This window comes from Pipistrellus hanaki (genome assembly GCF_964339955.1).
Source record: "Pipistrellus hanaki genome assembly, chromosome: 7".
NCBI lineage: Eukaryota > Metazoa > Chordata > Mammalia > Chiroptera > Vespertilionidae > Pipistrellus > Pipistrellus hanaki.
The window spans coordinates 73628228-73651587 of NC_140509.1; the positions used below are offsets into that span (position 1 = coordinate 73628228).

The 23360-nt window shown below is 37.3% G+C and overlaps 1 long non-coding RNA gene across 2 annotated transcripts in view; it reads right to left on the reverse strand.

The window, feature by feature from the left end:
• The window catches only part of LOC311625437, a 106305-nt gene that overhangs the window by 54057 nt on the left and 28888 nt on the right, over positions 1–23360 (reverse strand). For both annotated transcript variants that reach the window (XR_014795506.1, XR_014795507.1), the window contains exon 2: positions 17309–17439. This is a non-coding gene — a long non-coding RNA (uncharacterized lncRNA). The remainder of the gene's footprint in view (positions 1–17308; positions 17440–23360) is intronic.

A 23360-nucleotide genomic window follows, 5' to 3' on the forward strand; every position in this document is an offset into this window, starting at 1 on the left:
AAGAAAAGCTTATAACAGGCACTCTTCTAGTCTGGACATTTCAACTATAATATCTTTTGATACTGGACATAGATTCTATCCAATTCTAGCAAAATAAGGAAAAGTTAGCTAAGGTTTCCCACTACTATGGATTATTTATATGCTAGGGAAAATCCCAGATTCTTCATCCACATGGTGCAATTATCTGATTCCTATTAAAGTGATGTACTATAGACAGTGAAACCTCTTGTTCCAGCTCTAATAATTCATTGGTCAGCCCATCTGCTCCTATATTCAAGGGTTCAAACAATGATTACATATTCTTCCAATAAAAGCATAAAACTTTTCTTAAAGTTGAGAAACTAGACAAATGGGATTTTCACTGATTTGGAATCATAGGTCACCCTTTCTCTGAATATTTCAAATAGAAAACACTTCATATGCATTTAATAGAAATAATAATGAAGGCAATGTGTATTGAGTGCTTGGCACTACTTTAAACCCATTACATAGAATATTTCACTTGACTTTTGCAATAATGTTTTGGGTATGTATTATTACCTCATAAAGAATTGATGCTTAGAAAAGTTAAATGTCTTGCCGAAGTCATTTCCACAGCTCCTAAATGGTAGAAATGAGACTTACCCCAGGAAGTCTTATATCAGCGTGTACAATTTTAACCATTAAGTAAGAGACATCAAACAGATTCCATTTGTGTGTGAGCATTGGTTGATTGACTATATGGATCAGGGTGTTGAAAAAACTCAGTCATCAGACTCAATGAGACAGAATACCAAAATGAGTTATAATATTAACCATGAGTACATTAAAATTATAGATCACATTCTAGGGGGGGGGAGAGAGAGAGGGAGAGAGAGAGAGAGAGAGAGAGAGAGAGAGAGAGAGAGAGAGAGAGAGAGAGACTGATTACTGACCTATAAACAACTTTCAAAAAAAGCATAAATAGTTTCTGTTCAGAGATATTCACAGAATGTGCCAAACCCTGCTAGGATTTGTCATTCTTTGTGATAAGCTAATAACAAAACACTACTAGTGATTTGAATTTTTGTTCTACTTTATTTTCCTTCACCCACATACTGATGGAATTTGTTGTTGTTTTGTTTGTTGTTATTGTAGTTTTTTAATGAAGAAAGTAAAAAGAGAAAGAAAATGAAGAAACAATGCTTAGATAACCACCACATGGATGACTGAGTCAACTTTCTTCAAGTCCAAGAAAATTTCAGAAACAAAGAAGAACACCTTAATTTTTTTTTCAGACGGCTTAGTGTTGACTTATGCAGATAATTAAGACCTAAATATGAAAAAATCCTATTCATCCAGTCATCCATGTTGCTTTTTTTCCTCTGGTATTTCTTGCTTTCCTTTCCCCAAATTTGACCAGATTGTCAGCCCTGTATTCCTTGACTTAGGATTGAATTAAGGAAATTTTTCCTAGTTTTTATTAAAGATATTTTTTTAGCTGAAGATAATCTGACTTCTATCCAAACTATAAAAAAATTTCCAGTAGGAAAAGTAGGTCTAACAAAGAATAAAAACTTCCCTGGATCCCAGAGAGGGGGTCTTGTGCCCTGCTTCCCAGAGAAAAGCCCAAGCAAGACAAAAATATCTGAGATGGTTTGATGGACAACAGAACATACATACATACATACATACATACATACATACATGCATGCATAAAAATTTTAAAAGGTACCTACTTGGTTTCTAAGACTAACCTCCAGGAACCACAGACTAACTATGCTGGGTTCTAAGAGTTGCTTATAGACACATGTGTCAATAAAATTTCTCTCTATATATCAACAAGGACCTTGAAAGAGAAAAGCTCTGTGATACTTCTGGCTTATGAGACCACAGGCAGCTGCAGAGATGTCAGTGTCTCAGCATGCCGGGCAGAAGCAGAAAGAGCCCCCACAGGCAAAGAGGGAGCCAGCCGAGGACATGGCAGCAGCAAACCACATGAAGGGTAACTAGAACCAATGAGGAGAGTGGATATCTCACTAGCTATCTCCAAGGAAATACCACATAGAATGGATCCTCATAGGTCCCTTCCCCACTGTCTTACCACATAGCCTCTCCAAAATCTTAGATAAATCCTTAGGTGTATAGCTTACCGCAGTGATTTTCAACCTTTTTCATCTCATGGTACACACAAATCAATTTCTAAAATTCTGCGGCACACCAAAAACCATGATTTTTGGTTAATATGACAAAAAATAGATATAGTTTTGATTTATTTGCTCTAGACAGCTATTGCTATATTGACTGTTGTCATTTTTTTTAATTTGATAACCTAAGGGAAAAGAGGTCTGTGCCCCTGACTAAATAGTCAAGTATTGCATGTTTTAAACATTCTTGCAGCACACCAGCTTGCCACAGCACACCAATTGAAAATTGCTGCCTCAGAGAAATGCGAAGGAATGAAAATCATAAATTAATGGAAATATTCTACTCCACTATAATGTGTAGCTGAATTATATAAAAAAATTTAAGTTATTCTTTATTCAATTCTGTGCACAAAGATTCATCCCCCACTACATCTATGTTTACAATCTAAGAAATGATCAGGAAGATTGGGAGTTAATAGTATTTAAGGCAAGATAACTTCTTACCTCACAGTGGCTGAATACAAGCTATACAAAAATGTAAAATTAAATTTGAATAGTAATCAAGTAACCTAGGAATTCCTATCACTCCAGGACATTAACATTAGAACAAACAATGTAATGAAAAGTTTCAATGATAAACAAACACAGAAGAGCCTGCGGTATGTTTAATTGTGCTTCTCTACTTTATGTTCTAAATCCTATACCATGTCAAATACTTAAGGGCTAATGCAAACATGTTCCAAACCTAAGCTTCCACTTGAAAGTTTTCTTCCTGAGCATAACTGGTTAAGCCCATTTAGAGGAATCCTAACTCGTGTCACAAATGTCTACTTAAGGAATCAAAGTAATAAATTACTGAGTAAGACCAATGTGACATGTGCAAATACACATGCTTCACGTGCCAACATACTCACACAGAATAACTTAACATGCTCTGTCTGCCGAGCCAAGGCAAAGAGAAGAGGGACTCGACTGTCAAACATATTTTCAACCAACCAGATTCATGTGGATGATTCCAAGGAGTCAGGCCAAAGAAAACAGCCATCCTTGCCTAGTTGGAAGGGATTGATTAGAGCCAGTAAAACTGCTAACTACTACTTGGTTGCCAGAAAAAGACCAGGGGGGGAAAAAGTAAATTTGTTAAGCTGGAAAACAGGCCCCATAATTTTGGTAAAAATCTCCAATCATCAAAAAGAGTTTAAAAAAAAAAAAATAAGGTTATATTCAAGCATTTTGAGACTGGCCCTGTCTCAAAGGACACAGGAACCTGTCACAGATAACCGAAATTACTAAAAATGTGAAGTCTAGAGAATTCACCCCAGATATGATAATGCTAACAAATGGCTTTGGGAAGGGCCTGACTTAGGTGGGCTCATCTCTATATATCATGAGATAGAGTCTTCTCCTCAGTTGCCATGACTCTTCCAATGCAATGGGCATCTATCTGGCTAACTCCTAATTGATCGTGTCAGGTTTCCTGCTTCAAATGGGAGATCCATACCAAAGAAATGCATGGTATTGGTATGTGATTTCAAGTACCTCATTAATATAAGCAGAATACATATTAGCTTGGAAAACAAGGCTTTGGGGTTATTTAAAGAGATTGGGGCTTTAATCATAGTCTTTGAAAAAAGCATGAATAAAAAATACTACTGATATTATTTAAAAACTAGATGCCTGGTACACAAAATTTGTGCACATGGTGGGGAGGGGTCCCTTAGCCTGGCCTGCACCCTCTCCCAGTTTGGGATCCCTCAGGCGATGTCCAACTGTCAGCTTAGGCCCACTCCATAAGTCATTAGTTGGACATCCTTAGAGCTGCCGCGGAGGCAGAGGAAGCTCCTGCCACCACCACTGCACTTGCCAGCCATGAGCCTGGCTCAGGGCTTTTGGCTGAGCAGCTCTCCCCCTGTGGAAGCGCACTGACCACCAGGGGGCAGCTCCTGAGTTGAGCACCTGCCCCCTGATGGTCAGGGCACGTCATAGCGACCAGTCATTCTGCCATTGGTCAATTTGCATATTAGCCTTTTATTATATAGGCTATGTTCATAATTTAAATTTTAAAATATTGATATTCACAGAATATTACATTATTTATATAAACATATCCCAGTAGAGTAAATGAATTGCCTGTTAACATTTTAAAAAAAAACAAAAAAAACCCACATAGAATAAGGATGATATAAACTATCCTTGCAAACCTGGTATCTTCTTGATTTTCTTCCAGAATTAACTTGCAATACCTTATCTAGGGCCTGTTTTCAGTTAAAAGATAATCATCTTACTCAATAGAGCAAATTCAAATGAGTTGTCACTGCTAGTTGATCAATATATTTAAATTTTAAAATCACATTTATTGTGTGCCTCTGGTTACAAAAGTCACTTATTTAAATTATTAAATTAAATAAATATGAAAATAGTAAATAAAATCCCTCCGTGCAATGAAAATGTTCTATTTTTTTGTTTGTCTTTCCAGATAGATAAAAATCTAATGTTTCACATTTTGTGGGGCGAACTTTTTCAAATTGCATGTTAAACTTTTAACTAGAGCATCCCAGAGCCAATGTCTTTAAGGCCAGGAGTGTCTCTAACAGGGAAAATCCACAGGTGACAGATTTGGAAGCAAACATGCCTTCTGACTGTCTTCAAACTACATGCTCTGTCTCCCCATGAGAGATATAAATATGACTATACATGGAAGAAAAAGCTCGTTACAAATGAAGATGATGTTGATAAATTCAGAAGTTAACATCTTTAGAGCCAACCAATACAATAATGATACTATAAGGATTGAAGGCAAAATGAGAGGAAAAGAGTGGAAGCGTAATTATAATACCTACTGTGCCCTGCATTGTCTCTACCTTTGCAAAACGGAATGGAAGGCTTCATCATCCCTAGGTCTTAGTCTACATCATGACTTCTATGGTCACAGTCACTTTTTCCTTGTGGTCCACTTCCTCTACAAGAACACATTAAAAATGATATTTTATATCTGCATTGGAATAAAGGCAAATATAAACCAGGATGAATTCCATTAGTATATGTAAATTATTGTCATATTCATTTTTTTTTCTTCTGATTTTAACAGAAATTGAAACTATATTATTTGTTGGCCCTAAATGTATTGTAGGCACTGTGCCTATTGGCTAATGTATATGTTAGTTCTCTCAACAGGAGATAATGGTGGTTAAACCCCAATAGCTATTCACCCCTCATTCTAGAATAATGAAACTCCTAAATTGTAGCCAAGCACATGGCCATCCAAAATAAAGAGTACAGTTCCCAGCCTCCTTTGCAGCTAAGTGTGGCCAGATTCCAAGTTAGCCAGTGAAATGTGAGTAGAAGCCATGGGCACAATTTCCAGGTGGTATTCCTTTGCTGCAGTTGGAAGTCAGCAGTGGCTTTACAGAGCAGAGTCACAATGCCAGATTTTATATAGTAAATGAAAAATACATATCTATGTAGTTTAAGTTCCTGCTATTTTAAGTCTAGGTTACATGCAGCCAAACCTATATCCAAAGTAATAGAATTGACTTTTACAGTGAGGAAACTGAGGCACAAATGTGACTTTCTCAGTGTTATTTAGGACAAGTTAAAATGTGGCAAAAGGTCAACCCTGACCTATCCATAGTCAAAGCTATGCTTTATTCACTGCCTTCCCACATTGTCTTCTCCCTTCACTGAAACAAAAGGCCTGGAGAACAAAGCAATTATAAGAGAAAGAAGAGCATAAACTTTATGAAGCAATAAGTGTCATCAAAAGGGAATCCAAACAAAAAACAAATGGAAAGAAAAAATAAAACAGATTCCATGTGGATTTTTGCCAGCACAACATGACTTGACACTTTGAATTATGCCTGCTTACAGGAAGTATTAGAAACTTTCCAAGAAAAGAATAGTGCACATAAATGATGGGTCCAGTACATTTTGCTTATTTGTTAGCTTTGACTATAAGTGTATTAGTTTTTGGCTCTGGTTAATTTCTGATTTCCACGGATACAAAGCACCGCACAGAGGTGAGAATCCACAAAGCATACCTGGAAAAAGCATCTCAGTGAGAAATATTTCCGAGTGCAGATCTGGTCATTTCCTTCTAACCTGTGGGATAGAAGATCATCTCTCCTGAGAACTTTCTTGCCTTCCTCCTGATTCCATCAGGGTGAACAAGGACCCAGTCCAAGCAGTTATTTCTGTTCTTTGAATACACTAAACAGTATAGTTACTAATTGAATTTAACTTTTAAAGATTAAGAGGAATCTCAGATCTTCTCTTTCAAAATAGCTAGAAAGAAAATGAAGTTTTATACTACTCTATAAAAGCCCTGTTGTATTTAAAAGGGAGTCTTTCAGTGAATATACTGGTTTCTCCTATTCACTGTTAATTAGAGCAAACAAAATGGAAGTGCACAGACATCATTTGCTCCATGGAATCTCTTCCTTTTTATGACTGTGCAAGTCATTTTAGATACCGTGTGTGTGTGTGTGTGTGTGTGTGTGTGTGTGTGTGTGTGTGTTATTGATTGGTGTGTTGCTTTTTTAAGAGAGAGAGGAAGGGAGAAGGGAGAAAGAGAAATATTTGTGTGAGAGACAAACATTGATTGGCTGCCTCCTATATGCCCCCTACTAGGAATTGAGCTCATAACCTGAGCATGTGCCCTGACCGGGAATCAAACCAGTGACCTTTTGGTGCAGGGGACGAGCCAAACTGAGCCACACTGACCAGGGAAATTTTAGATATCTTAAAAAGAAAAATTAGGTTTCGCTTTCACAAATATATTCATGGAATATGTAGCACTCAGCTCAATTTACTATATCCCTCAATAATAAATATTTTTAAATATTCAACTTTTTATTTGGATATAGCAATAGGAGTATCACCAGACAACCTACCCATGACCATGTATTTTAACCTCTAAGATAAAAGTTAGCCCGCAAAGACAGAAAATAATTAATCGAAGTCATATCATTGCCCACCCAGTCACTAAGATGCTGGCGGCCACGGCCAGAGCTAGACAAAGGAATGTGAGGTGGAGACACATTTCTTCTCTCTTCAGGAGTGGCCCCCAAAGCGGCATTAATGAAAGGCGATTGGTAATAGTGTAGGGGAAATATTAGAACTGTCTTTTTAATCTAAGCCACAAGGAAGTAACTAAGCTATTTTACGTGGGTCAACACCATTGCCCTCATCCAGTCTGCCTGTCAGAGCCCTCAGCCCCATGCAAAGAGCAAGGTATCCAAAAATGAGAGAGGAGGCACTTGATTTAAATGTCAGGGTGACAGCAACATGCTGGCTCATGTGCTTGTTTCCAGGGTAACTATTATGTTGTAGTTTTTGTGGACCCAGAGAAGTAGACTAGCCAATCGGGTTTTAAATGAATATTCCCTCACAAAGTAGATTAAAAAGCTTCTGTAAATAACCTATGATTTGAAAACTGCTAGCAATTTAAACATAAGCAAAACCCCAGGAAAAAAATGGCAAAATTAATGTTTTAGCTCCTAATACAATTTTTATCATATATATATTTTTTAATTAATGTGTCATGTACAAAAATATCTCAGTCTGAAAACTTCAAAATAATCAAGGACACTATTTGAAATATGGGTTTACTTTTACTATTATTAATAGTGAAGAGCCACAATTTTTATCAATGAACCTTATGTTAAGGTCCAACTGTACATTACGATATTAACTTATTATATGAAATAAGACAGCTTTCATGTAAATGTAACAGTTCTTTTTTTCAGCAATGTGTAAAGCAATGCTATATGCTCCAGCCAGTAATTTATAACACTCTACTAACTTTAATGATAACTATTTAGGAGCCACTTTTGTGGTCCTCTATTTAATAGTAAAAGCCATGTACCATTGAGAAATACTTTCTATTCCTAACAAAAAGTGTCTGATATAATTTATAGAAATCAATATGCTGACAAACTACAAAGATTCCTTCATCAACAAATAGATTGGAAGGGTACACAGAAAGCATTGCTAAAGATTTGATAAAACAAGCATCAGATCACATCATGAAATATGGGTGATTTGTTATAAGTTGGATAAACATCGTGATGTTCCCTCATGCCTCAGCTTAGAGTATCTGCCAGATTTTGTTTAAGTAAAGTAAAATACATAAAGAACTACTCTTTATTGGCAACCAAAAGAAAGGTGAAATAGGAAAGGCAGATTCTCAATAGCACAAACATTCTTTAATAAAAGAATGCTAGCTTATACAACCATATAATACTATCATTGCTAGAGTGACGGCCTTGACTAGAATATAAGAAAAGGATCCCAAGTTAAACTTACAGAGGGAACTGTAGGAGAATTCGCTTCCTGCAGCATTCATAGGTTGTGTGGTAGAAAAGAAATTAAATCCGATGTTGCCCTTCAAGCTAGAGGATGCTAACAGTGCGATATATATTTAATAGAAATAATACTTTTTAAAAAATAGCCCTAACCGGTTTGGCTCAGTGGATAGAGCATCAGCCTGCAGACTGAATGGTCCCAGGTTCAATTCCAGTCAAGGGCATGTGATTGTAGGCACATCACCAGTAGTGGGTGTGCAGAAGGCAGTAGATCGATGTTTCTAACTCTATCCCTCTCCTTTCCTTTCTATAAAAAAATCAATAAAATATATTTTTTAAAAGAAAAAGAAAATTGAAGCTTTGAAAAATAGTCAGATTTTTAGAATGAGGGAGAAAAAATCAGGAAATTGTTTTGTGCCTCAGTTTTCCTGGTTAGCTCATGGCAAAGTTCTTAAATGAACTGTTGGACTTAAGGGTAAAACACATTTCTTTAAAATGTTTAAAATTTGTCAGCCTTTTCAGTGTGATTACAATGACCGCCCATAGGGTCCTCCTGAGATTTTTTTAAAAATATAAGCACATATAATCTATATGTTGCATTTAAAATTGGATGTTTCAACAATGACTATGAGTAATGGCTTTTCAAAAGCAAATCTTGCGATTGAGAAGTTTTTTTTTAAAAAAAGATCCTTGGAAATGTTTCTACTCTTATAGTATTTTGTTACTAAAATATATATAAATGTGTCATCTATTTAAAAGCATCTCTACACATCTCCTTTATCTATGTGTTCATGAGGCTAAAACACGAATTGTCCATCTGACTTAAATTCCATATAAAGAATTTTCAGTGTGTTGAACCCCTGTTAAAATGTTAAACTAGAACACAATTTTTATAGTTTGCCAAAACTTATTAATATCAAAGAATAGAGAAATGTACCAAATTTCATGAAAAGATTATATAGGTGGAGAATAGCATTTAAAAATTGAGTATCTTGATTTTAAAAGTACAACCAAACTATGCTACCTCCCTGGATAGCCACATACCTTCGCGAAGTATCTTCTTCTACTATCAAACCATCACACCTACCAGAAGATTTTCGCAGGCATTACAATCACCGGAAGTACTTTTTAAGGAAGGAACCACTGCATTGCAAAGGGTTAAGCCAAGACTTCCAAGAAGTTGATAGTTAGTAGTAACTACTGGAAACCCAACCCTGCACCGTCTCTTTAACTGTCAGTGCCCAAGCTGCTCGTGGTTTATTGGAAATCATTAAAAACCGTGCACTCTCCCCAGCTGATATTAATAAGGCCACACCATTCTCACCGCTCCGAGCGCCTCTGTGCAACCCGCCGAGGCCCCCAATTATCTGTGGGCGATCTGCAGGCCCGCGGAGGGGGTTCCGCACGGGCAGGCGCTTAATGAACAGGCCGGCCTATAAACACGGGCTAATCTCTCCCACATGAGCACCTGAGGAGCATCACCAGTGACAGCTGTTTAAATGTTCGGGGGAATTAATGACCCCTAAAGAGGCAGCGCTTATCAGGGCTCGGAGTAGGTTTGATAGAGGAGAGCCACCACGGGGCAACATGTTTATAATTGTCTGTAAGTGCCTCCTTCTAGGGCTTCGTCCCGGGGACTTTTATGGACACGGTCTCTCCTATTGATGCTTGGCGCTGGGAGGGCGACTGGGCTCCATCTGGTCCTCCTGTTGGGCTCCCGGGGCCGCTAATGAGCATCTCCCGGTCCTCAGATCACAAGCCATTTTTAAACGATCGGGAGGGACCGTGGTTGGCATCCTGACCACTTAGGGGAAATCCCACCAGACAAATACATTGTGTTTGCCCACAGGGCATTTATAAGGCATCGGCTCAGCCCCAGAGCGGCTGGGGAGGGTGGGGGGCGGAGGATGGGGGGAGTCGTGCACAGAGGGAAGGAGGAATAGACAGGCCACACTGCTGGCTGGCTGGCTGGGGAATAGAGCGGGAGCAGGTAATTAAGTGCAGATTGGCCCACGGGCCAGAAGACTCTTAAAACACAGATCTGGAGAGAAATCACACATGGCAAAACTCACCACCCTCTTCTTCTACGCCTGCTGCCCTTCCCCCGCCCCTCCCTCCGTGTTCTATGGCTTTTATGTCTCAACAGGACATGCTACCTTGTTCTCAGTTGTCTTTACATTCCACACACTCCACTTAACGGAAAATGGTCTCGTTCCCAAGGAAGGTTTGCAGAGTCTGGTGTCATGTGAGAGGAGCTACAGTGGAGAGTAGGAGACAAAGAGAGATGATGATAGATATGCTGTTCTATAAATAGTGTTAAAGTGGGAAAGACCTTAGCTTAAAACTGAGGGCAAGCTTAGCAGCGAAAGGTAACTAAATGGAAGCATATTGTAAACATCTTCTGGGGTATTGATTTCAGAAGGCAGAAGGGAATTTGATTGCTATTAGAGAAGGTGAGAGTAAGCTTCTCTTGAGTACCTATAAAACACCATGGTTTTTTTTGTGTGTGTTTTTTTTAATGCCATTTTCTCAGATGGTTAACTAGCCAAATGTTCTGCGGAGACACGAAAGTATGTTCAATTCAGGCTCCGTGGCAGAGAGGAAAGATTATGCTGCTTGCATAAGAGGCTCATATATCTCTCTGGCTGATTTCAATGGGAGCCTCCTATGTGTAACAGATTTAAGCTGGCTTGTGACACCTAGAATTCAGGAATACTAAGTTATGGACAATGCCACTCAGAGAAGGCAGCCCCCTCGCTATGAGGCATGCCTTTCCCCATGGCTCTCCAAAGGAACTGGCACACCTAACTGCTTATTTCCATGAAGCAAACTCTGAAGCCTGGATAAGCTTCTATTGTAGAGCTAAGTTCGTCCTTTGTGGGGTTTTGCTAGTTATTGTAACAGTTGCTTAAGGATACATACTTAAAAACAAATAACTGAATGTTTTACAATTTGGTTCATTAAAAATGTAGACTTTTAAATGAGGAATTCAGAACTTAAAAAAAGTATGCTGGTAATAAATTCGTATACACAAACTATTTCTTCACTGTTATTATGTTTCATTGAACTTTATTTGTTCTTTTTCTCTCTCTAGTGAAAGTATGCTCCAAGCTAATGATTCAACTACTGTTATATTAGCATTCCTATAAATATTCCTATAGGCAGAAAACTTCATTTGATAAACATTTCCAAGTAGGAATGACCATAATTCATCTATATGTTTAAAAAGGGAAGTAAAGTTACTCTACTGTGAGCAGAGAAGATATTATCACGCAATATGACTGTTTTGGTGAAATATTAATGCTTACAAAATGTTCATTAAATAAATAATAAATCATATTCTTAAATAACTGATATTGGCTTTAGCAAGAGTTATACAGTTCTTTGCTCAATTGTATATTTTTTGGGGGAAAGTATTTTCTGTTAGTTTAAAAAATAAATCCTAAATAAGTCATGAATGAAAATTACAAATTTGTTTCATATATTACTCAAAAGCCAGTACATGACTAATAAAAACACACCCAGCCTCCATTCTCCTTTCTCTTGTCCTATGGTAAAAAAAAAACAAAAAAAAACCAACAACACAAAACCTAACTTTATTTCTTTATTCTGTTATGTATTATATAAATACTAGTTTAAATTTTGAATTTTATTTTCATAAAAGCCCAAATAAACTTAGAGCTACAGATAAAATTATTCAACATGTCTTTATATGCGTTCAGTAGTGCAAAGTGGCATTACCCAGGAAATTTTTTCTGATTAAAAAATAGAAAATATAACAGATTCTTGCAAACTGATGGCAGAAATAATCAGGAAAAAACTTTAATATGATCAGATTTGTTTAAAGTTTATGTTTGAGGATAACATTTGACTACATATACTTGACAACATCATTCTTCTACCTACAGTATACAATTATGTTAGGGTGGGTAGAAATGAGCTCTTTTAAAAGGACAGAGAGAAAAAATGGACTGTTAGTATATCTGCTTCACTGCTTCAGGGAGTGAATCTCTAGCTTCATTCAATAAAAATATATTTAAAAAATAAAGAGCAATGAGAGCTATTGAATATTTTCAGCAGGATGGGATTATTCATGCCAAAGGGTAAAAAGTGGATTATAAAGAGTTATGATGGGGCATAGTGGATACAGAGGTTAACTAGCTAAGAGACTCTTGCCAGAGTCAATGCAATAGATAATGATAGCTTATAATAAGATGATGGTAATAGTGGAGGTGGAGATGGAGGAAAAAGATAGAGTAGGTCACTTTTTAAATATATATCCATCACCTAATCTAGTGTAAGTAAAAAGCAGATATATCTCAAGGTATTAAGTAGTTTACAAAATTTTTAGAAGGGTCAAAGCTCCAAACTGGTGTGCTCCTCAGCCAAAAACAATGTAATAAAGAAAACAACCACACAAGCTGACTATTCCAAAGGAAACTTTATGGCCCTCAAGATGCTGAGGACCAGACTGTACAACCACTGCCTTAGCTGCCCTAGAAGAACCACTCATCTTCACAACTGGGCTTATTAGATGCTCTGAGCCATTCACACACGGCTGCCACCTCTCAATGCTCACGTCAATCTCACCAAATTCACAAGAACACATCTATCATATAAAAACTCAGTCTCATGAGATACTTTAGCTACAAAGTAAAGTAAATTTTATTTTTAGTTTTTACCCTTGAAAGCACAGGCAAGGCATATTTAATGGGGATGAAGTAGATATGGAGTGAACCAGACTAAAGTACTTGCCACAAAGAAGTGAAATGAATTGGAATTTTTGATGGATCGCATATATGAGATAAAGCTGGAAAAGGTACCAAAAACCACTCGCAGGTTTTTTGCTTCCCAACTGGTTGGATGATAGATGCTGTACACTGAACTTGGCTTGAGAGTAATGAATAGGAGTCTGGTATTGGGCACACTGAAATTGAAGTACCTTTGAGACAGCCAAGAGAAAATGTAAAATATACAGTTGGATATGCAAGAGAAGGTCTTGCTGGAGATAAATTTATGAGTCGGCTGGTGATAATTAAAGACATGTGGTATTAGTTTTCTATTGCTGCATCACAAGTTACCACAAGTTAGCAGCTTAAAACAATATCCATCTATTACATCAATTTCCATGAGTCCCGAGTCTAGGCAGGGGTAGACTGGGTCCCCTGCTCTGGGTTTCATAAGGCTATAAAATGTCATCCAGGACAGCAATCTAATCTGAGGTTCAGGATCCTCTTCTAAACTTACTGGTTGTTGGGCAATCATAAGACTAAGACCTTCAGCTCCTAGAAGCCACCCACAATTGCCACTTTGCTTCTATAAGGTCAACAAGAGAGCTTCCAATTTCCCTCATTTCAAATATCTCTCAATTTGAATCTCTAGACTTGCTTTTAAAGAGCTCACCTGATTTGGTCAGGCCTGATCAGGATAATATCTCTTCTGATTAACAAAAGTCAAAAGTAGGGACTTAGATTATAACTGCAGTCCTTTCATCTTTGCCACTTAACATAAAGTAACCATAGAAGTTGAATCCTCCCATCTTGTTCACACGCTCACCTATACCAAGAGGTAAGGAACATAGAGCATGTATTTACCAGTAGGTGGGAATACTGGGGTTCATCTTGAAATTCTGATTACCACACATGTCCAGAGGTGAGCTATTCCTTGGAGAGAGTATAGAGTGAGAAGAGCATAGCGTTTAGGAAAACAACCATGATGATTTCCAATACTTAATGATGGAATAGAATTATCTGAAACCGAGATAGAGAAGTAGAAGCTCTATCAGTTGTGTTGTTATCATAATTGAAAGTCCGATATGTTAACCATAATACATCAAGTATTTGAAATCATTGATCTATTTCAGACTTTGCAACTTAATAAAGAAGTTTAATGTGGCCTGAAAAGATTACTAATATTTTAGACTCATAATGCAGTAGAGTTTCTAAATAGAGTAAAAAGTTAGAAATGACCTAGTAAAACCAGCTTATTTTACCAAAGATGATACAGATAAGAGTGACTTTGCCAAAATCACTCAGCCAGGAAATATTGTAGCTGAACCACAGGTCTCCTGACTCTGAAATCACACATATTTGTTAGATTTTACTATTATTTAGTCTGTCCCATGAAATTAACATTGGTCATGATGCTTTATGCAGAAAATTGTACTCCATAAAGTTAGAGTCACTTAGGAGACACAATTCTATTCCTTATTTTATCCATACCTTAAGAAGTAGCAAGGAAGCGTTAGGATGTTCTTTGTCTTCAAAAGATAATCCTCACAAACTGCCTTCACCTATCTAACCAATTACACTTTCAAACAGCATTTAAGAAGTCATGTAAGTATGTTATCAAACCATTTTGTAGAGTTGTTACCTACCCTAAGCTGAGTATTTGATCTTCTCCTTACTGCTTCAGGAAACATTCCTCAATGTTTTCCTTTATATAATCTATCCAAAGGGCTACAGATATTAGTTGATATCATTTGATTCCACAGCAAGTATATTGTCTTCATTTCTGTTGAAAATACTTGAACTATGTTATAAATCTCTTTCTATTGCAAGCATATTTTAGCCATTTCTGGTGGAACACTTGAATTATATCGTACATTTTCTATGTTGGACTTCCCTACCAGTACTTGATATATATGGGAAACCAACAGATAATTTTTTACTCATCCATAGAGGTCTAGGGAGCAAACACTAGTAGATTTGAGTCCAGCCTCTATTACATTACAACTGTGTGATCTTGAGCAAGTTACTTCTCTAAGTCTGTTTTATCTGTTAAACACATATAAGAATATGGTAAGTCTGCACTTAATGTCATAGATAGGTTCTGTGACTTTTAAGAAAATGACATATAATGAAACCAATTTTACCATGGGCTAAATGAAATAACCAAGAGTTAAGGTCCTATGGCCTCGCATCAACATTACAACAATGTTATTTGAGGACCTACTATACCTACCTCACAATATTTTTATGATAACTTAAGGAGGTATAACACATATACTCCACAGAATACATCATACATTATCAATGTGTTGGCCACTTTCTTTCCATTGCTTCTTGGTTCTTTTATGGACAGGTATCCCTTTTTGTCATACTTGTAGTCAGTTTGATAAACAATGGAGCCATCCTCTCTTTGCTTACATTATATACACTTTGGTTTTCCTATAAATAACTCGATAGCCTACATTAAAATTCTATATATTTGAGAAACATTATATATTCACATTAATAATTACTGTTCCCTCATTGAGATTCTCATGTGAGAGTGAAGTTTGGCACCAGGAAAAAAAAGAAGAAGAAGAAGAAGAAGAAGAAGAAGAAGAAGAAGAAGAAGAAGAAGAAGAAGAAGAAGAAGAAGAAGAAGAAAAAGAAGAAGACTCTTTAGGAAAGCAGATGAGAACCTCCAAAAAGGGAGAGCAGCAAGTATCACATGAAAAGCCCTCCAAGTGACTCAGAGATCTGCCCCCAAATAGGGGCTGCTGGCTCCCCTTTCCCTCGTCCTCACTGAGGTCTCTAGATACAATTAGTAAATTTTATGATGCATTTATTATAGAGAGTAAAACAAACTCCAGAGTACTTTTTCTTCTTTGTGGCAAATCATCACTCACCAGCAATCCTTTGTTTCCCTTCAAATTGGTCTAAGCTGCTTCTTTCTTTTTCTATTTTCATTCTTACAATGGTCTGACCTCATTTACTTTTTGGGCCAGGCAGATTTATTTTTCTATTTCTTTAATCAATGTCTTTAGTTTAAGCTTAATGTTCACTTTAGGTACTTTGTATTCTCAACATGTTCATCTTCGGTCCAACTTGTTGTGACAATAATTGTACTTATTACAATTCCTTTTCAGCTCTTTGGTATCGCTTACTAATGTAATGTACTTGCTGGCAAACAAAGGCACGTTTCAGTTGTTCCTCATTAATTCTGATTCTTATTTGCAAACTGAGTTTACACACACTGACTACAGCATAGCCAGAAGATACAGCAGTTTCAGTGCAATACCACTCACTTCACATTGATGTACTAAAGAAACGTGTGTGAGATATTTAACAGGCTTCTTTCAGATATAACAAGCAATTCAAACACCAATGCAAACTGGCTTTACAAAGAAGGAATTTAGTCGTTCATGAGATCTGAGAAGCTCCGACATGTGAGCCAAAGGAAATCAGGACAACTCTGAGATCTTCAATGACTAGAACTACTCACTAATGCCTTTTGTCCTGTCCATTCTTTATCTAACCACCTCTCATCTCTTCTTTTCTTTGAGCAGCTTTATTCCTTCCCCAACGGAATCAATATCTTCTTGCCCTCTATTCACCTCCTACCAGCTCCATGACCCAGGTATAAAGCACCTTCATAAGCAACACCAGGACAGGGCAGTTCCCAGGAGGCCTCTGATTGGCTTAGGGTAGGTCACCCACCCTCCTTTGGACTAAATCATTTTAGACAGACAATGCAGCAATACAATTGGTCATGCATTTACCCTCATCAATGCAAGGCAGAGTACCACGAAAGGAAGGATTGCATCATCATTCCATTGGAGGCGGAGAGAATAAATTCTCAAAGGAAGGCGGAACAACATCATGTCCACCACAGATAATAATCATAGATGTGAAAGTTAACATTAATTATATGGCATCAGGCCTTCAACTTCTCCTGCCAAGAACTAGAGAAAAGCATAGTTGGCTAAGACACTGTCTTAATTTCCATTTTATTTCCTCGAGAAAACAATTTCCGCTTCTTTACACTCAAGAAAAGAGTGTAGGTATTTTCCAAGTCAAAACGGAGTTTAATGTAATGTTATATTAAATCACAGTGAATTTTCCTCAAAGAAATGGCTAGTGGTCAAATAGAGCCTCATTGACAAGGCAGCCATAAGCCTAGCCACAGACTTACCAGTGTGCTTGAAGAAAGCCCGCATGCAAAGGCCAGATCTAAGGGTCCAAGGGCGGCTTAAGGAGTCCTATGAGTTCTGAACCAGCCGCGCTCAGCAAACAACCCAGATTAAAATGAGCTTCTCCACAATGCTGTGAGCAAAAAGATGAAATGTTTTGAGTATTAGATGACTGGTTCCAGCCAGGCTTATCCTTTTCACATTCCATCCCTACAAAATGTTGAGAATGACATTAACAACATAACTAAAGAGCACTGGTGCTGTGAACTAAAGCAGAGCAACCTAATCCTGGCTGGCTACTCCAAGTGTGGTCCACAGGCGGGCGGCAGACATCATCGGGAGCTTGTCAGAAGGACAGAATCTCGGGCCCTGGAGACCAAAGACATTCAAAATTTGGGAAGTTCTGACTTAACAGTAAACTTATGAAAGAGTCACCTCGAAGGCAGGCTAGGTTATTATATCAAGAAATCTAGACTGAACGTGATTCCTGGGAAACTGCTATGGCAAGCTTGACCAAAACTCTTAGAAGGATGCCACTTTCTGAGTTAGACTGCAAGTTTTAAAAGGCAGAGTAATAAACAGGAAAAAAAAAATCCCCTCCCCTCCACACACACAAAAAAAGGCAATGGTTATTATTACTACCACAGCATTTATATGGAGACATTACAATAAACAGCAATGGGGAACCTCAGTTCGTAATGGTATGTTTGAGTGGGAAGCTGTGTGTTGATTCCTGTGTGTTGTGTGGCTAGGTTCTCACACGTGCACACAGACAGGTTTGTTGTCAGTGTGTCTGTTTAAGGTTTCTTCCATCTTCCTATTGCCTCTCCCATTCCCATCTCCGAGATCCATGGTCGGCAAACTGCGGCTCGCAAGACACATGCGGCTCTTTGGCCTTTTGAGTGTGGCTCTTCCACAAAATACCATGGCCTGGGCGAATCTGTTTTGAAGAAGTGGCGTTAGAAGAAATTTAAGTTTAAAAAATCTGTCTCTCAAAAGAAATTCCAATCGTACTGTTGATATTTGGCTCTGTTGACTAATGAGTTTGCTGACCATGACCTAGATGTTATCCATAATGACATCTTCCAGCACAACTTTCCATTTACCTTCTGCCAGGGAGAAATGAAGACAGGATACTTGACAAGTCACACTACCTCAATGAAAATTTTTGTTACACTCAAGGAACAAGGGTAAACATTTCTACATCAAAACACAGTTTCATTGACCAATTCAAATCAAAGTTATGATAAATTTTCCTTACAGTAATGACTGGTAGACAATCATCTTTAAAACACTATCCTCTTTTATCTTGAAAAATTAAAAAAATATATATTTTTTGTTTTTATCATTTTTGGAGTTCATGAAAATGAAAAATAACAGTTTTCCTATTTCATTTCCTCTCTCTCTAAATGCACTTGTTTCAAACTCATGCATCTGTTCAATCTAAACGGGAGTCTGAGCCCTAAAATACATTGCTAATTGCAATGTTAAAATGGAATTTTCATCATTTATTGCTAAATATAATATATGTTTACCAAACTTCCTCAGACACCTATAATTAAAAGGCTATATTGACTGAACGAAAAGAGAAAGGGTCCCTAGTTGTAAATATTTTACAACATACATTAACAAATCCAGTTACCATAAAAATGCTATCAAAAAGCCAAGAGGTCCAGGCAAGCAGCCCTGCCCAAGCTGCTAACTAATCCCTGGCTCGAACAGGTGTTGCTATTGCTGTAGGCAAAGCTATAATATACAATATTGTACATTGATTAGTACATAATACTACATAATGTTGGCAGAAGTTCCAGGTAGAAACAAAGAACCATAATTCACTTCCATCAACACCCAAAGAAATGAAATTTGGCCACCACGAAACAAGTTTGGGCTCGTGCCAGTCCATCATATTAAGCTGTAATTGACCTATGGAAGCCAGGTCTAGTAGTAGGGAACGCATACTTATAAGTACAGACAGGCTGATTTCATAAGCTTTCAACCTTGTGGCTGCCCTCTAACGTGAGGTTCAGAGCAAAGTGGACTGTATCCATCAGAATAACCTGTGGTAGGAGAAATTAAAAGGACATACTACTCGTAAGCCTTCTGGTATGTACAATAACTTCTCTTCTTCAGTGGTTGTGAGAGCCATAGTCTAATAACAGAGAATAAAGATTTGGTCCGGAATCCTTTTTATCAAACTGGCAAGCAGTGCAGTTCACAGATGGGGGCTTTGCCACTTCTCTCAACACCTTTACACAGTAACAGCTGAGCTGATGCATTCTGCACCTGCCACAGCTTCTAGAGATGTTTCAGGGGAAAGGCCCAAGAACAGGAAATTACAGCTGACTAGCCCGAAGAAAATGAAGATGATTATATCTTTAGTGGGAAGGAAATAATATCCCATTGAAACATTCTTTTTATCCATGGTTGCTTCTTTTATGCTTATAGTTTTAAAAAATAAAATAAAAAGTCATAATAGTTTTCTTGGGCATGGAAACAAAGCATAGCAATGGTTGCTTTTTGCTTGCTTTATTTTTTGTTCTTTTTGCTCTACAAACTCTTTCTAGGACAATTTGAAAATACCAATATGCTAAAAAAAAAAACAAAAAAAAAACACACACACAAAAAAACACACAAAAAAACACACATACCTATTATCCAATTACTAGAGACAACTACATTATATGAGACACCTTTGTAATTGCTTTTTAAAAATCTATACATAGATTTCTAATGGGTCATATTATATGGTAATGTGATTTTAATATTTAATAGTATGCATGTATAGCAGCATTTTAATTGCTGCCTGATATAGCATGGAGTGGAATATAATTTACTTAAGTAATGATGTGTGATAGACATTTAATTCATTTTCAGTTATTTACTATCACAAATAACATTATAATGAACTTGCTTGAGCATAGAGCTTTGCACTCTCTGTCCTAGGGGTGAAATTATTGAGCTAACAGGAATCTGTATTTCAAGGTGCAAGTTGGTTTAAAAGTAAGTCTTCCTTCATCACTATATAAACTGCTTTTCACTGCCCAAGAGATAGACTGTTCTCAGCCAGTGGTGACCAGGAAGGGCTGAAGTAATAAAATAGATTCCTCGTATATATGGAGGGTGTCAGAGAAAAGGCTACCTTGCACCGATATTTCTACTCACCCCCTTTGAATCGTATGCTCTTAGGGAGAATCCAAATGGTCTCTCTCCACTTTGAAAACAGTATTAAGGGTAAGTCTCATGCAGTCCCAGTGAGATCATTCGCAGGGCTGACTGCGAAATGAAAATGAGGAACCCCTTGTGCATAAATTCTTGAGAATGTTTACACAGCAATAGCAGAGCAGCCGAGCATTGAACCAAGCCCAGGCCTTCTGAGCACAGGGCCTGTGCGACCGGGCAGGTCTCAGGTGTACAAAGTGGCCCTGGTCTCATGCTCACTCAGTCATCTACCTGCAGTTGTCAGACCTTCTGCGTTACATCTCAGAACTTCGTATTCTTGCTGAATAGAAGGCAGAATCCTTTTCGCAACTCCTGATGAAATGATGTGTTACTTCCCATTAACCATATCCCATCACTTTCCTTACCCTTCATGTAGGAGGAAAAGTCACTCTAATTCTATAAGCAAATAATGTCCTCCTCTATCAGTGAGCCGTTGAAATTTACAGCAAACCCACTTACCCCAGTAAAGATGAAGCTTCCATAAAAATAACCTTGAAACACAAACCTCTTTCACTAATGTTATTTTTCCACTTCCTGAAAGTTTGTGTATGTTTGTAAGTACATGATTTAACTCAATAAACACAGCATACTTTTTTTTTAAAGTTTTTAATTTAAAAAGTCCTGGTCTGTGTGTTCACATTGAATTAAAGAAATCAATGCAAAACTAAAGGAAATCAGGCAATGGACTGAAATTCGGCAGCCAAGAGACATTTTATAAGCAATGCCTCCTTTGCTATTGCTTTTGGCTTGGTTTCCATGGAAATGTATATTCACTGCAAGCCAAGGTTTTTCTGTGGTCTTAGCTACAGGGGGAAAAAAGGGTAGAAAGAAATGCAGAGAGGTAGTAGGAAAAAGTTTTTATTTAAAATATGGATAAGGTACATGAAGCCTTAGAAAGTGAATGAAACTCTATTGGCCCATCAAGTCCTGAATATTCTGTGAGTAAACAAACCATCTCTGAATATGGCAACATTAACCAAAGACAGAAAATGTGTTTACATTAGCATCAATATATTAAAACAGGCTTTAGGTATAATCTTGGCCTTTGGTTATTTATTCATTAAACAGACCTATATTAGGTGCCCACTATATACCAGATAACAGCCACGCTATGTGCCAGGATTAGAGAGGAAGGAGTTTAGTCTATTTCTGTGTCTAGTAAAAAGGTTAAAGAACGTTAACTTCTTCAGCATTACACAAACAGGTATAGGGCATCTTCTTGGTGTTGAACTCAGCAAAATACAAAGACAAATATAAAAGGAAGTAAAACTGTCCATATGGAGTATAAAATGGAATAACAGAGGAGTCAGAGAGCACTCATAATAATTGCAATTTAATGCAATAGGATAGGGCACCACTGAACAGAGTAAGTTTCCCGAGGTATAGTCCATACAAGTTAATGCAAATTATGAAAGTACTCTAAATTGGGTTTTAGTTATAGGAGGTAAAAAATAAAATTAAATAACAGAGTAACATGATTAAGGAATATAAGAGAAAATGAGAGAATGAATGGGGGAGATGAGTAACTTAAGAGAAAAAGAAAAGTAAAGAGAGAATCTAATGGAAAAAAATTCTAGAAGAGCAGAGAATAAAAAAAGGGAATAAGAAAAAAAAGAACAAGACATAAACTATCATGAAGAAGGAGAAATATTGAAGTCAAGACCCTCAAGAAGGAGAGCAATGTAGAAAGATGAAGTTCTGTGAATTAGTATTAGAACAAAAACAGGGCAGCGAGCTTATTCTAAACTTTCCTAAGTCCTTTGTATAATTGATCAAAGCAGAACCAATTCACAAGTAAGGACATCTGTGGAAACACGCACCAGTTTTTGGAAGGCAATGGTCCCAGATGAAATATGTAGGATGATGGCACATAGAACAGCCAGGGTGCAGGATATACAATCTAGATTACATTCCTTATAACTGCCAGCTTTTTACACCTTTGCATTATGTAAGAAAAGCAATTTGTCCAAAGAGTAATTTAGAATAAGATCTATTTTTTCTATTAGGATTTTCTTTTTATTTAACAGAAGCACATTTGAAACATAACCGTCATTATTTAACATCAAAGAAAATATTCAATACTTTCATGATGAGCGCTATCTTAGCTCTCCCAGATAGGGGGAAGCACTTGTTCATGGACCAAGTAGTTACCTGGAGACAGAGCCAATAAATATATTATTTGTTAAAGATGCCAAGACTTTTTATGAAATATAATATTGGCAGACAGCTCATTTTGGATGGCTACTTGGGTTTGCATTTGAAACCATCTAGCTTAATATTTGACCAGGTGGATTTTAATTGTGTTATTAACAAATGAAAAAAATTAGAAAACAATGTTAATAGACAGATCCCCACAATTTTTGTCTAAACACTCTCTACTCAGGTGTTCCAAGATTATGTGTTTATATCACTCTCTAAAAACCACCACCTCAATAGAGAGAACTACACCTAGTCAGAAAAATCAAACAAGCCAATGATGAGTCAGCCTTTCTTTATAAATGTATGTTAGACCAGGATGGAAATTTAAACAGTAACGAGCTATGTTTTATCACTCTATGTTGCTTAGCAGTGAACTCCTAACTAGGTATAAACTCCAGAGAGTTTAATTTCTGACTTTTTATTTTAAAGTAAAATAACACCACTGTTCTCTGTATGAGAAGAAGGTAAACCCTAAGGCCAGAGAATATTGGTAATTACAGACCACTACACAATGTGGTTATCTTCCCTGCTTATGCCAGCCACACACACCCCACTCAGCTGCCACCACTGCCTCCATCACCACTCTCTGCTAGTTTGCTAGTTTTAGTTTCTCTTTGGTCTTCAGCAGACTAGTTT